Below are 14,857 nucleotides of genomic sequence, written 5' to 3' on the forward strand. Positions count from 1 at the left end.
AAAACAAAATGAAGAAAGCATGTATTTATTTGGAGTTCCCGTCGTGGCGCAGTGGTTAACGAATCCGACTAGGAACCATGAGGTTGCGGGTTCGGTCCCTGCCCTTGCTCAGTGGGTTAACGATCCGGCATTGCCGTGAGCTGTGGTGTAGGTTGCAGACGCGGCTCGGATCCCGCGTTGCTGTGGCTCTGGCATAGGCCGGTGGCTACAGCTCCGATTCAACCCCTAGCCTGAGAACCTCCACATGCCGCGGGAGCGGCCCAAGAAATAGCAACAATAACAACAACAACAACAACCAAAAAGACAAAAGACAAAAAAAAAAAAAAAAAAAAAAAGAAAGCATGTATTTATTTGTATATTCTAGAAACAGAATCTAGAATACAAATTCTAAGTGAGCAGATTTAATTTGTGGGATCAAATTTCATTTAGCACCAGTCTATTTCATCTGTTTATGAATCCTCACCGTACAGTACAAATTGGCACCACTCTAAGGGATACAGAAGTATGGATAGTTAAATTGGTCTTTTTCACACATAGATGTAAAGCTCTCCTATATAGCAATCATTCAAAAACTGCAAGTACAAAAACATTTATTTCAAAAATAAGCCAAAGCCATTCAGAGATACTTAAGATTTTGAAATAACTAGAAGTGCTTTTCCAAAAATATAGTATCTTGGATTTTTTTTTTTTTTTTTTTTTTTGGTTATTCTGTAGAGACTTCTTTATGTGAGTTTTTGTCATCTCTCTTTTGACTCATAGCAGCAGCGGACTCTGAGATCCTAGAGGACAATGGAGCCACAAGATGGGAAAAGCCTGAGTCCCTACCTACCACGTAGAGGGAATTCACTCACGAACCAGGAAGATTTAACAATGCAAAGAGAGAAATAAAAGCAGAGAGAAAAGCATGTGTAGGATACTCTAATAGGAAAGTACATATGTGAGGGACTTTAAGAGACCAGAATTTATCTGTCAATTTCAGTGGCTGATTGCCACCAACTGTGTGAGCCTGGGAAGGTCAGAAAACAATAGATTCTGATTAAGGTTAAAAAAAAAAAGAGCAAAAAATAAATGAATAATAACATTTGTCCCAACAAGAAAATCTTTGGTACTACTTGTATTCCATTGCCCATCACAGTGGCTACCATTGTTGTGTATAGTTCTTTATGCTTTATAATCCGGTATGGCCTTATGAACCGATGTTGGAAGTAAAGTGTTCTAAAGTAGGGATGCAAATGAGCCTAGCAGCTCCCATTGTGGCTCAGCAGGGTAAGAATTTCACATAGTGTCTTTGAGGACGCGAGTTCAATCCCTGACCTTGCTAAATGTGTTAAGAATCTGGCATTGCTGCATCTGGCATAGGTCACAGATGCAGCTTGGATCCTGCATTGCTATTGCTGTGGCTGTGGTTTAGGCCTGAAGTTGCAGCTCAGCTTTGACCCCTAGACTGGGAACGTCCATATGCCACAGGTGTGGCCTTAAAAAAAAAGGAGCCTAATTGTTTGTAAAATGCTCAAAATATGATAAACATATACTAGAAAAAAATTCAAATATATTAAATCTCCTTTAATTTAGAAAAAAACAAAATTAGGTCTTGCATAGACTCCAGGGAAACTGTGAACTTCTTGAAGATGCAGGCAAAAGTTTATGGGTTTGTGCATAGATGCCTTTTACTAGAGATGGGTTCTGTAGCATATTCTGATTCTACAAGTTTAAGAACTAAATTGATTAGTATGCAGAAATATTTAAACGTGGGGTTGAGGGAGGAAAAAAGAATCAAACACTCAAATACTGCAATAAAAATTAATAAAGTACTGAATTTTAAGTGAGCTAGTAATTAGGCAAGAACAGGGTTTAGGGAAGTTGGCTTAGAGCCCATTGATAAACTCAGCATCCTTTTGGTTTTTATTTCATTAGTATAAGCAATGTATCCTTAGAGGTCATATTTTATTTTCTGTAACAGATTGGAAAAGGAATAAATCAGAGTTAGAAAAATTAAGTGCCTTTTTGAGACTTTGTTGTATAATCCCAAGGACCTCTCCAGTTTCTATTTTTTTCTCTTAATCATCTGATTATTCCCATAAAATTGAAATAGGTGCCAAGAGAGCTCTTATCCTCATAATTTAGATCTCTTCTGTGTGTAAGTCCCAGTGTTTGCCATGATTAACTTAATAGGGAAGTTCTCTCATGTTGGCCAAAATCTATATTCTGCTCTACATTGAAAAAAACATTTTTTATAACCCCCAAATTTCAGACTAATCAGTCTGAGGGATAATCCATTAGAATTTTCTGTGAGTTTTCACCAAATTTCAGGACTATGTTTTACAACTGCATGTCTGACATAATGCAAAAATAGTTTTCAGACATGATCTTTCCAGTGTTCATCACTTTTACATTTCCTCTTTTTATTGGAAATTTAGATATAATTTGAAAGATCTTTCTAAACAGAAGATTCAGTTTTTATTCCACAGTCAGGACCTGCTGCTAAATTTAGAAAGAGATGCCTAATATCTAAATGTTGGCAGTACTTTAGAATCCCATGGAAACTATCAAATTCAGGTAGGTTAAGACACTATATTTTGTCATCTTATTGAGCGCAAAGTGAGCTCAAGAAATCTGGTTCATCATGCAAGCCGTGACACTGGTTTTAATTATTTACCTTTAGAAATGTAACTGCCACATGGATTGACAGATTCATACCTGCTGATTAGCACATTCTCTCCAAGTATCTAAGGAAAGCCAAAGGACAACCTCAGGGTTCCTTGATGAACCAAACACAGTGAGTTGAATGATTTTTGTAGCTGGGGATAATCAAGTCATGATTGTTTAACGAGCTCAACTAAGTCACTGGTGTGTTCTGGCAACTCCTAGGCCTGCTATAGGAGACCACTCCCATCCCATCCTGGAACTATAAATGGGCTCCACTGCCCACTTTGGAACAGAGTGCTAGTGCTATCTATGATCAGAGCCAATTCTTTTTGCCTAAGGAAAAAAATGGTGAATATTTCCTTGAGGGAAATAAAATCATCTGGAGGCCATAAAGTAATAGTGTTTGACATTCAATCAAAATTATTACACATGCCAAGAGGCAGTAAAATTTGACTTAAAATGAAGAGAAAAATTAGACAACAGATAGAAGTACAGGTGGTTCTTATATTGTAGTTACCAAAGATGTTTAAATAGCAATGATTAATATATTAGAGAAAGCAAATGAAAAATGAAGAACTTAATCATAGAATTATAATCTACAAAAAGAATCAAATCGAAATTGTAGGACTAAAAAACACAATACCTTAAAATCAGAATTCAATAGATGAGTTTAACAACAGATTAGAGATAGGATTTGTGAGGTGGAAGAATGATTGTTATAAAATATCTGGAGTGAAGTGTTGCAGGAAAGGGGACCCCTGTCCAGGGCCCAAAGGCTCTTGTTTAACACTTGGAAATGAAATTATTCGAGGAGACACATGGTGACAAAGCAAGAGACTTAATTGGGAAAGGGGACCTGGGCGGAGAACAACAGGGTAAGGAAATCCAGGAGAACAGCTCTGCCACGTGGCTCTCAGTATCCAGTTTTATGGGAATGAGGTTAGTTCCTGGGTTGTCTCTGGCCAGTCATCTGGCTCGGCCAGCACTTGGTCTGGCCCAGAGTCCTTCTTGGTGGCACTTGTACCTCTCAGCCAAGATGGATTCCACAGCCAAAGATCCTGGAATGTTGATTGTCCCCTCTCTCCTATTGGCCCTTCCAAATCCTCCTGGTTAGTCTTCAGGGCAGCACCATATTCCTTTATTGGGGCCTCCTATTGGAGACAAGTCATGCAAGTGGCTATTATCGTGCCTAGACAAGGTGGGCAATTTCAGTCAATGGTTCCCCTAAAAGAAGCACTAAGAGAAAAAAAAGGATTGAAATTTTAGAAGAGTATAAGACACACATTAAAAAAAAAAAACAGGAGTTCCCGTCGTGGCGCAGTGGTTAACGAATCCGACTAGGAACCATGAGGTTGCGGGTTCGGTCCCTGCCCTTGCTCAGTGGGTCAAGGTTCCGGCATTGCCGTGAGCTGTGGTGTAGGTCGCAGACGCGGCTCGGATCCTGCGTTGCTGTGGCTCTGGTGTAGGCCGGTGGCTACAGCTCCGATTCGACCCTTAGCCTGGGAACCTCCATATGCCGCAGGAGTGGCCCAAGAAATGGCAAAAAGACAAAACAAACAAACAAACAAACAAACAAACAAACAAAAAAACCTAATGTAAATGTAATTGGATTCCCAGAAGGAGAGAAGAAAGAATATGAGAAAGAAAAAAAAAAAAAAGTCAAGCAATCATGGCCAAGAATTTCCAAAACTGATTTGTAAAAAATCAAAGCAGCTATGAAAAAAAAAAAAGTATTTTCAGATGACATCTTGAAAGTGATGAAAATAAATTTAAAATTCTATATTCAGTAAAATTATTCTTCAAAAATGAAGGCAAAATCAACAAGTTTTTAAACAAACAAAATGAAAATTTTACCAGAAATCCTACACTTAGAGAAATACAAATGGATGTTATTCAGATACAAAGAAAATTATCCCAGTTTAAAAAACACAGAAGTGCAGGAGGAAGAACAATGGAAGGGATAAATAAAAAGGAACTATTGAGAATACAGAACAATAAGAACAGTATCTTGTGGGCTTTAAGAGTTATATAGAAATAAAATGCAAAGCTTAACAGGGGCATAATTGAGTTAATCTAAACTGTTAGGAGTTCCCTGGTGGTCTAGTGGTTAAGGATTCAGCATTGTCACTGCTGTGGTTCAGGTTCGATTCTTGGCCTGGGAACTTCTGTATGCTCCGGGTGTGGCTAAAAAAAAAATCACAAAATAAATCTACTTCTTTGTAGCTCCTGCTGTGGCACAACAGGATTGGCAGTGTCTTAGGAGCCCTGGGACGCAGGTTAGATCCCTAGCCCAGCTCTGCGGGTTAAGGATCCAGCATTGCTATAGCTGTGGCTTAGGTTGCAACTGTGGCTCATTAACTCCATATGCCACAGGGCAGCCAAAAAATAAAAAAGTTTTTAAAAGTTTTAATATAATCAGGAAAGTGGGTGAAAGGTAATCTATATTAGACTCCAAATCAGGATCGCATGCTGAAATCTCTGATAACCTCTGAAACAACAGTGCAAGAATGAAAAAAAAGTCAATAGGGCAAAATGGAATGACAAAAATTGTTTGATTAAGAGTTCCCACCATGGTGCCATCAGTTAAAAATCTGACAGCAGCAGCTTGGGTCACTGCAGAGGCACGGGTTTGATCCCCAGCCCAGCGCAGAGGATCCAGCTTTGCCACAGCTGTGGTGTAGGTTGCAGCTGTGGCTTGGATTCAGTCCCTGGCCTAGGAATTTTCACATGCCTCAGGCACAGCCATTTAAAAAAAAAAAAAAAAAAAAAAAGTTTGATTAATCCAAAAGAGGTCAGGAAAAGAGAGAAAAAGATAAATAGGTAAGTAAAATAGAAGTCTGAAATATATCAAAGCCACATATAACAAATATAACACATATAGCACATGTAAACAAACCCACTGCAAATTTAAGTTCAATAATGTAAATGAAATTGATACACCATATTTTTGGAAAGTTATAACAGCTAACTGCCAACTCTGACACCTCTGGAGAGGGAAAAGTATTTGAAGGAGAATAAAGGGAAAGATTTCATTTCCTGAAATTATCATTCTTAGAAATGCTCCCAATAAGCATATTTTACTTTTGAATTTGAAAGAAGAAAAACGTGGAATTCTCTTGTAGCACGGTGGGTTAAGGATCCAGTGTTGTCACTGCAGCAGCTTGGGTTGCTGCTGTGGCATATGTTCAGTCCTTTACCCAGGAACTTCCACATGCTGTGGGCATGGCTAAATAAATAAAGAAAATAAAAATGTGATACAGAGTTCCTGTCATGTCTCATTGGTGAACGAATCCGACTAGGAACCATGAGGATGCAAGTTCGATCCCTGGCCTCGCTCAGTGGGTTAAGGATCTGGCGTTGCCGTGAGCTGTGGTGTCAGTCGCAGACATGGCTTGGATCCTGCATTGCTGTAGCTGTGGCGTAGGCTGGCTGATACAGCTCTGATTGGACCCCTAGCCTGGGAACCTCCATATGCCATGAGTGTGGCCCTAGAAAAGACAAAAAGACACCCCCCCCAAAAAAGTGATACAATATTTTATATACCTATTTATCTAGGCAAGTATTCTACAAGATTTGTCCATTTCTTCCTATGGACATCACACATTTCTTGTTAAGATTATCCTTAATATTGGTTATTATATGGTTTAAATAACTAATATTGTCAGATATAGAAAACAAACGAGTGGTTACCAATGGGGAGAGGGAAGGGAGGGGGAATGTAGGACTAGAGGGTTGAGATACAAATTATTATGAATAAAATTAGCCACAAGGATATATTGTACAACACAGTAAATATAGCCAATATTTTATAATAACTATAAATGGAGTAATCTTTAACATTTGTGAATCAATATGCTATACACCTGCAACTTATATAATATCATACATCAACTATACTTCAAAAAAGAGTAAATAACAAAAAATTGTTATTTTTTTAATTATTCTTATTATGTCAGTATCTTCTTCCATGTTAAGATCTCATCCATTTTGTTTTCTAAAAAGTTATTAATTGTAAACAACAGAGCTATGAATTTGGGCATGATTTTTTGTATAACCAGCTACTTTACTGGACTCATTGACTAAATTTGCAGACATTTGGATACTTTATCATCTTGGGACACACAGATGTACCCCCTTCCTTGGTTATGAGTTTACATAATGTCAATGAATTGTTGTTACGCATCAGGTCCACCTGTGACCTAGTCAGTTCTTCATGATCATGATACGATTTCTATATTTTCTAAGATTTCTTGACTCAATCATAGTTCCTTATGTTCTTTGCTATCTACAGTTTTTTTTTCATCTAGTCTGTATAAACAGACACTTTATTAGTAGATTAAATGCCCGAATATATGAACTTCATCTGCTCCACCAAGTGCTCACTCACTCTCGTGTACTGAGGTCTCTCTGCTCCAGATATCCTAGCTCCCTGCAGTTGCTATCTGCTCTCTTGAGACTGTACCTTGTCTGATCACAAGGACTTCTGAAGGAGGGGGGATGATGCTGGTCAGAGTGTTTAAGCCAGCCTCACCTAGTGCCCAGATCTGCCGAAGCCCATGTTCAGACCTTCATTGGGTTGCATTATTCACTCAGGGCTAAACTCCATGCTGCTTCCTATGATTCCAGCCAGCTGACTGGTTTCTAAGCCCTAGGGACTAGATCAGAGTTTCCCAAACTCCAAAATATTCTGGAGGCTATTGGTTGATGTGCTGTGAAAATAATCTTCTGTCAGGTATGTAAGTTTTCAAAATCTTTAAAATTTTAAAGTTTTTCTATCATTTTATTCTGTTACATCTCAGAGTATTTAATCTGTTCCTGTGTGATAGAAAATCCAATAAGGTTTGGTGTTGGTTTTTTAAATACATTGTTGATAGATATTTTAACATATGTACAAAGAAGGGAACCAAAAACTAGCCTATCTTTCTATTCCCCAGATAAATCCTGTGGACATTTTTAAAAATTAAAGCAATATGCACACATAATTAGAAGGTAAATAACAGAAGAACAAAACAAAAGGTGGAAGGTGGATTCATTAACTCCTTTATTTGTAAATATGTAAAGAGTACTCATGATAGGACCAAAGGTAAAACTCAGACATTACAATCTTTGGAGGTCAGGGCCCCTCCCCAATAAGTCCTCACTGTGGTCTAGATAAAAAAGCCTTCTTAATCTTGAAATGTTCATTTCCCACCTTGTATCAGAAAACCCTTTCTCTTAGAGTTTTAATCATTTCTCTGAAAACAGAGAGTTCTGTGGTCAACCACTCTTTATGTAAATATCATCCATTTATTTCATGAAATAGTAAATGAGTTCCAATTTCACTACTTTTCATGGTCTGTTTATGTGGGTTGGAAGAAAAAATTCTGGCATGGCAAGGTGAAGAGAAAGAACAGTTTATTGAGATAAGACAGGCTGCTGGAGCAGCAGGATGACTTTATGATGAACAGGGAGAGCCAGCAATGAGCACATGGTCGTGTCTGTTTTTAAAACCCAGGGAGAGGAGAGGCCTGGTGATACACCTGCTGATCTACTCACTGGTTGGGAAAGAGAGGTCCTAGGATACACCTGCTGGTTGGTTGGGGCCTGTAAGGCCCCTATAGGTGCAGGATGAGGAGTGGGCCACTTATCTTTTCTAGTGGGGAACAGGAAGGAGTATGCCAGATTGCTCAAGGTGGAGGAGGGGACAATGCAATGAGACAGGTGGGCTTATGATAAGGGTTGGTAATTCTCATCTTGGCAGAAGCTTTCAGTTCAAACTCTTGAAGAGAACTCGAAGTTCAACATTACTCACATGTCTTTTAAAAACAGAATGTGTATGTGTCCTTTAAACTAACCAGAGATGAGAGAGAATACTGTAGCCAATTCAAGAACATCTGTGCAATCTAGTAATGCTGACACTATCATAGTGGTTTTATTTTAGGCACCTGCTTGTGGTGATTTCTGTTATGAACCTGAAACAAGATCCGGAAAGAAACCAAAATATCACTCAGTATAACTCCCCATCTATGTCCATGGGGAATAGAACCCAAATTTATCTACCTGAGTTTCCCAATAGTAACTTGCATTTAGAATTTTCTCTATGAATGATCTCTGAATTGACTGAGAGTTATAACCAGTTAGAAGGGATGACGTAACACCTTAAAGATCTTGGGGCAGATCGTCCTGCTTTTCACTCACAAAAAGGCTTCATCCTTAAATGAAATACAGCAGAAATAAATGAAATAGAAATGAAGAAAACCATGGAAAAGATCAATGAAACTAAGAGCTGTTTCTTTGAAAAGATCAACAAAATTGATAAAACCCTTAGCCTTCATCCTAAAGCTCTGACTGAACAAAGTGAAACCAAACACAGCCCTGTGGGGCTCCTGGGTACAAAAGACTTTCTGTGTCCCCTATTTCTTATTCTTAGGAAATGGGCCTCATTCAGCCACCATGACCTTCCCTGAGTTCCTAGGGACAGGTTCAGACAGTTGCTGATCAGGGAAGGAAGGGAGTGCAAATACAAGGGAGAAACAGTCAAGGACAGCTAAGTCCTTCCTTGTCCTTCTCCCTGGCTTAAGTGCACCCTAAACACAATCACCCATAAGCTAAAGATGAGACACCCTGAGCACAATTGCCTGTGGGTTAAAAATTTTTAGCACATGATATTTTTCAGGAACTCTCCTAGTTTGTTCTCTGATCAATATGCCCTTTTTGCAAGTACTGTTATTCTAGGCAATAACCCAGAAGACCACCATCATGATCATACGGAGATACCCTGGCTCCAGCTTTGATGCCTAAGATTCCCACAAAGAAAGAAGCATGCATGTTTGTCCCAATCCTGATTCCTATTTTCTTTTTACTGTAAAACTCCTTGCAATTTTTTCTAATGGGGGGGCAGATACAGTCTATAGGGTATTAGCCTGCTGTGACCCTCCTTTGCTTGGCAAAGCAATAAAACTGTTTTTTTTCCTCTTCACCCAAAACTCCATCTCTGCATTTCAATTCGGCACCAGCAGACAGAGGCCGAATTCTGGCAACAAAATGAAGACTCAAGTCACACACAGGGGAACTCAAAGTTCTTAGACAGTCACGGGACAATAGTTTTGCTTAAAGCAGATTCCACCCAGAAGCCATAAAGTACAAAAGAATGTGGGGGAACCGTCTGCAGTTTGAAATGGCAGACTTCCTCCAATTGGAATTAGCATTTAAAAGGCTTTCACGTTCATTTTTATTCAAATATGCCACCTTTGTAGTCATAGTAACCCTTTTATATTTAGATTTGGTTGCTGCCACAAGTCTACTTGAGCCATTCATTTTATCCTCCCTCCTAAATGTTTGAGGTTTCTCTCCCTTTTGTTCTTTCAAATGGAATCCACTATTGCACTTATTTTCTCCTAACATGTTGGTTCTCCCTAAAGTATGTGAGAAAAGAAAAATAAGATATCAATTATATTGAGTAACAAAATTAGGAAACAGTTTCCTCGACTAACAGGAAAGGCTAAACATTGTTGCTGTGCTCACATATACAGCAAGGGCCAAGTTTCAAATCCACTACCCTCCTTTTGTGCCTCGTCACCATAAAGACACACCACTTGACTGACTTAAATTCCTGGGATTATAAATGGTTCCTTTTGGGTTATAAACATCAAGGGTTAGGCCAGCAAGTTTGTTCCTAGAAGAGGACAAACTCCAAATACTGTAAAAGCTGAACCTGAGCAGGACACTGTGGGGCCCTCCTGGGCACAAAAGCCTTTTTTTATATGCAGGATAAAGGCTCCAGCCTCCTAGGTCTCCCAGAGTTCCAAAAAGCATATTCAAAAAGTTGCTAATTAGGGAAGTGAGGGAATGTGGAAACAGAGGAGGAACTATCAAGAAACTCTACTACAGCAATTAAAGCTGGATCCTGGTTCCTCCTCAAGGAATAAACAAAACAATATCCTTGAGTTCTTCTGCAAGAACTAAGCCGCTGCCCACCCCCACCCCCTCCATGGTGGGATTCTAACCTCAGGCTGAGCACTAGATTCCTGGCACACTACCCTGTTATGTCACCACGAGCCAATCAGAAGAAAGTCACAAGCCTTGCAGCCCTCCCTCCAAATTTTGTCTGTAAAAACTTTTCCCCAGAGTTCATTGAGGAGTTTTTGGAGGACAAGTTGTTCATTCTCCTTGCTTGGCCCTGCAATTAACCTTTTTCTGCTCCAGACTCCTATGTTTCAGTTTGTTTGGCCTCACTATGAGTTAGGCACATGAACTTGTGTTAGGTAATGACACTTAAAGTCTCATTTCTGTTTGTTTTTATTTATAAAGGAAAATCTCAAATGAAATATAAAGTATGTAAAATTAGCACTTGTCCTTATATTTTCACTTTTAGGGTCTGTTTTGACATTTAATTTTGTAATTACAGAAATGATTTTCAAATCCATTCTATTTAGAAAGAAGCATCACAGTTCAGAGTAGAAGAAATCTCAGTCTGTCTAGTTCAGAGCCTTTATTTACAGGTGAGAAAACTGAGGCTGCAAAGAAATGAGGGACCTAGTCAATGTCACACTTCTAGTCAACGGCTCAAGTCAAGCCCCTTATTCCTGATCTGAGGATATGTCAGTCTTCATACCATGCTGATCCCACTATTTTACCAAGCTCATGTCCAGCTGCTAGCTGCTTGAAAGCCAATTTTTTGTTTGTTTGTTTGTTTTATTTTCCCACTGTACAGTAAGGGGGTCAGGTTATCCTTACATGTATACATTACAATTACATTTTTTCCCCCACCCTTTGTTCTGTTGCAACATGAGTATCTAGACAAAGTTCTCAATGCCATTCAGCAGGATCTCTTTGTATATCTATTCCCACTCCCACTCCCTCCCCCTCCCATCAGGCAACCACAAGTCTCTTCTCCAAGTCCATGATTTTCTTTTCTGAGGAGATGTTCATTTGTGCTGGATATTAGATTCCAGTTATAAGTGATATCATATGGTATTTGTCTTTGTCTTTCTGGCTCATTTCACTCAGGATGAGATTCTCTAGTTCCATCCATGTTGCTGCAAATGGCATTATGTCATCCTTTTTTATGGCTGAGTAGTAGTCCATTGTGTATATATACCACCTCTTCCGAATCCAATCATCTGTCGATGGACATTTGGGTTGTTTCCATGTCCTGGCTATTGTGCATAGTGCTGCAATGAACATGCGGGTGCATGTGTCTCTTTTAAGTAGAGTTTTGTCCGGATAGATGCCCAAGAGTGGGATTGCAGGGTCATATGGAAGTTCTATGTATAGATTTCTAAGGTATCTCCAAACTGTTCTCCATAGTGGCTGTACCAGTTGACATTCCCACCAGCAGTGCAGGAGGGTTCCCTTTTCTCCACAGCCCCTCCAGCACTTGTTATTTGTGGATTTATTAATGATGGCCATTCTGACTGGTGTGAGGTGGCATCTCATGGTAGTTTTGATTTGCATTTCTCTTATAATCAGCGATGTTGAGCATCTTTTCATGTGTTTGCTGGCCATCTGTGTATCTTCTTTGGAGAAATGTCTATTCAGGTCTTTTGCCCATTTTTCCATTGATTGATTGGCTTTTTTGCTGTTGGGTTGTATAAGTTGTTTATATATTCTAGAGATTAAGCCCTTGTCAGTTGCATCATTTGAAACTATTTTCTCCCATTCTGTAAGTTGTCTTTTTGTTTTCTTTTGGGTTTCCTTTGCTGTGCAAAAGCTTTTCAGTTTGATGAGGTCCCATGGGTTTATTTTTGCTCTAGTTTCTATTGCTTTGGGAGACTGACCTGAGAAAATATTCATGATGTTGATGTCAGAGAGTGTTTTGCCTATGTTTTCTTCTAGGAGTTTGATGGTGTCCTGTCGTATATTTAAGTCTTTCAGCCATTTGGAATTTATTTTTGTGCATGGTGTGAGGGTGTGTTCTAGTTTCATTGCTTTGCATGCAGCTGTCCAGGTTTCCCAGCAATGTTTGCTGAATAGACTTTCTTTTTCTTCCCATTTGATGTTCTTGCCTCCCTTGTCAAAGATTAATTGACCATAGGTGTCAGGGTTTATTTCCGGGTTCTCTATTCTGTTCCGTTCGTCTGTCTGTCTGTTTTGAAAGCCAATTCTTAAGAGACATATGTTGGCTGGAGAAGGTTGCTTTATTCAAGAGGCCAGCAACCTGGGGAGAAGGTAGACTCGTGTCCAAGAACCAACTCAAGATTCTGCTTAACCATCAAAGTTTTAAAAAGGAGAAAGGGAGAGTTAACGATAGGTAATCATTTGCGGAGGGTGTTAAAGTTGTCTTTATCTTCCGCAGAATCTTTTTGCCATTGGCTGGCGGTGAGGAAATAGGGTGGTGTTCCCAGGACTGCTGTACTCAGCCTGAAGTTACCATCCTCCAACTGGGTGGGGAGCCTTAGTTCTGGCAAGAACTACTCAAAGATACTTTGTTAAGAATACTCTTCTTCCTGGAGGAACCTAGACCCTATCGCATTGCTACACTATTTTTTCTTGATTGCTCCTCCTTTGTTTCTGCCTTCTCTCACTTTTCTGACTAGCCACTGTTTAAAGCTGTCCTTTATTATGAATGGGAATGTCTGGGAGGCAGGATTTGTACCTGAGGGGGAGGCCAGGGCCCACAGTGTCCTGCTGGGTTTCAACTATGTTCCTTAAAACTTTAAATTTGGGGATTTTTTTTTTTTTTGCTATTATTTTTCCAGATAATGAAATCTTAAAAATAAAATAAAGCAATACTCTTTAGTCTGAATTATCATAATATTTGATAAATAGCATGTCTTTTCTAATTTCATCTAGTTTGGCATCCAAAGACAAACTAAAATGAAACAATGCAAAAGTTTTCAGTTTTCATTTAATTTTTAGGAGGAAAAAGAAAGAATTTTATTCATCCATTCATTCATTATACAAGCATCAATCCACAGTGACATTTTAGACAAGACAATTTACTGGGAAGCTAATAAAGCTTAAGGCTCAGGGACCCACATTTGTCCAGACCTATTCTAAGACCTTGTAACTAAGTTGGCTTTTTTTTTTTTTTTTTTTTTTTTTTAAGGCCAGTGAAAATGTTTGAACTTCAGACACCAGAATACATGGACCTAACAGTGAAATATATATATATATCAAAGTCATAACTTGTGTACATTTGAATTCATGGGTTCACAGAGAATAAACAAGGTAACCTAATTTGTTTTCCTTTTTCTATTGCTTACTAGGTTAGTACACCCAGGAATTTAATTCATCACTCATGTAACAAATACTTATTAAGAGCTTTCCACGTGTTAGGCACTGTTCAAGGGTTTGAGGATGTTGAACTGAAACAAACAGACTATCAGATATGTCTCTAGCAGAGAAGGGTTTATTTAGGATCAGCAGAGAATCGAAATCTGGAATATGCAACCATGGCATGTCACATGCAAGTCCCCTCAGATGGAGGAAAGGAGAATGCATTAATAGAGAGAAAAACGAAGTTGGGAGGGCTGTAGTAAAAAAGAGTCCATGGCTTTTCATTGGCTGAGTTCTTACCAGGAAAAGAGGAGGCTTTCTTTTTCCTATTAGGCTGTGCCGTTGTTTTAGGGCATGAGAGCTCCCCCTTCTGTTCACCCAACTCTACTTAAGTGAAGTTTCTGTTTATTAATTTTTTTTTTTTTTTAAACTGGGAGGACGCTAACAAAGTACTTGCCCTCACAGAGGACAGCACAATGGAATTAACTATATACATCTTCATTTTTGAGTCAGTCTCCTAAAATGTATTTTGGAATAAGATGAAGTAATATGTTCTGCATGATAGCATTATTGGATGGATTTCTTATTACAGGAATGGCCAGACATTAAAGTATGGATTAATAGGTTCATGTAAACTTAAACAGAATGTTAGAAGAATAGCACAAGGAATGTCAGTCTATGGCATTGTCGTATTCAGTTATTTTACTGTCAACCTGAATATAAAACACAAGCATTCTTATTAAATGTATAGCTGAAGAGGGTAAGTTAATATGATAAATAACAAAGTCAAGACTTTGGCAATATTTTCCATGAAATATAGGTAGGCTTTCATGCAAGACTATTCCATTATTCACAGCATTCTGCACCTTTATCAAAATCTCCAAACATCCGAGCATCATTAATATATCAATAAAATAAAAGACAAAAACCACATGAACACTTTAATAGATGCAGAAAAGGCATTTGATGAAATCCTACAATGCTTCATGATTTTGAAAGACTCAGTAAACTA

The 14,857-nt window shown here is 38.7% G+C and overlaps 1 protein-coding gene across 2 annotated transcripts in view; it reads right to left on the reverse strand.

The window, feature by feature from the left end:
* Positions 1 to 573: 573 nt before the first annotated feature.
* The window catches only part of LOC146407000 (uncharacterized), a 30,219-nt gene continuing 15,935 nt past the window's right edge, over positions 574 to 14,857 (reverse strand). Inside the window, exon 2 of one of the 2 annotated variants that reach the window (XR_014821023.1) lies at positions 574 to 3,882. The gene's annotated coding sequence lies outside the window, so the exon portion shown is untranslated. The remainder of the gene's footprint in view (positions 3,883 to 14,857) is intronic. The other variant, XM_084984204.1, reaches the window with a different exon arrangement.

This window comes from Sus scrofa, chromosome 1 (assembly GCF_054392235.1).
Source record: "Sus scrofa isolate SSC_HxYL_T2T_F1_AM1 chromosome 1, Sscrofa_HxYL_maternal_Yorkshire_Landrace_v2.0, whole genome shotgun sequence".
NCBI lineage: Eukaryota > Metazoa > Chordata > Mammalia > Artiodactyla > Suidae > Sus > Sus scrofa.